Genomic DNA, 1,433 nt, shown 5'->3' with positions numbered 1-1,433 from the left:
TCACTAGAATAGCACTTTTAATTTCCTTCAAGAATTTTTCCTCTGCATTCACAATTTGGGTAACTGATGACCTCAAGAGACCTTGCAGCCTATCTCAGCTTTTGACATGCCTTCCTCAGTAAGCTTAATCATTTCGAGTTTTTGATTTAAAGTGAGAGAGGCACGACTCTTCCTTTTGCTTCAACACTTAGAGGCCATTGTAGGGTTATTAACTGCCCTAATTTCAATACTGTATGTCTAAGAAAACAGGAAGGCCGAAGGAAAGGGAAAGAGATGGGGGAACAGCTAGTCAGGGGAGCAGTCAGAACACACATAACATTTATGTGGGCATGGTACATGGTGCCCCAAAACAATTACAACAGCAACAAAGATCACTGATTATAGGTCACCATAACAAATATTATATAATAAAACTTTGAAATATTGCGAGAATTATCAAAATGTGGCACAGAGACATGAATTGAGCAAATGCTGTGGCAACAGACTTGTTCAATGCCACAACCCCTTAATTTGCAAAAAAACGCAATACTGCAAAGTGCAATAAAACAAGTATGTCTGTGTTAATGTTCAATTTTTGAACCAAGCTTTAAATTAATCTTGAAGGGTAAAATCTAAATTACTGTTTAATAATATCTATGTTAGTTATGATTAGATTCAAATAATAAAGGAGAAAGTATTATAAACTTCAGTTAATAATAGAACAAAATGGCTTATCTTAAATTCCTTTTAGTATACTCTTTCTGACAGCATTCTGTACTATATGCAATTGAGGGTTTAAAGAAAGTGATAAAGGACTACACTGTAAAGGGAACATAAAGAAAGCCATACTGCCAGGGTCTGAGTCTCAGTTCTGCTAATTATGTGACTTTTGGAAAATCACTTGTCTGTGCCTCAATTTCCTCATCTGTAAACAGAGACTTAACAACAGTATCCATGTCATATCAATGGTACACACCGTATAGGGTTGTTGTAAGGACTACCTCAGTTAACATATGTAAAATGCTTAAAACAGTACCTGGCATATGAACAATACTATCAGCTATTATTATATACTAGAAACCCGGTGCACAAATTTCATGCACTGGGGGGTGGGGGTGTCCCTCAGCCCAGCCTGCACCCTCTCCAATCTGGGACTGCTTGCTGGCTCCCAACTGCTCGCCTGCCTGCCTGATTGCCCCTAAATGCTTCTGCCTGCCAGCCTGATCATCCCCTAACTACTCCCCTGCCAGCCTGGTCAACGCCTAATGTTCCCCTGCCGGCCCAATCACCCCCAATTGCCCTCCCCTGCAGGCCCGGTCCCCCCCAACTGCCCTCCCCTGCAGGCCCAGTCCCCCCCAAGTGCCCTCCCCTGCAGGCCTGGTTGCCCCCAACTGCCCTCCCCTGCCGGCCTGGTTGCCCCCAACTGCCCTCCCCTGCAGGCCTGGTCCCCCCCA

The sequence above is a fragment of the Myotis brandtii genome, unplaced genomic scaffold, assembly GCF_000412655.1.
Source record: "Myotis brandtii unplaced genomic scaffold, ASM41265v1 scaffold18, whole genome shotgun sequence".
NCBI lineage: Eukaryota > Metazoa > Chordata > Mammalia > Chiroptera > Vespertilionidae > Myotis > Myotis brandtii.
The sequence above is the reverse complement of the archived record's forward strand: the minus strand, read 5'-3'. Positions refer to the sequence as shown.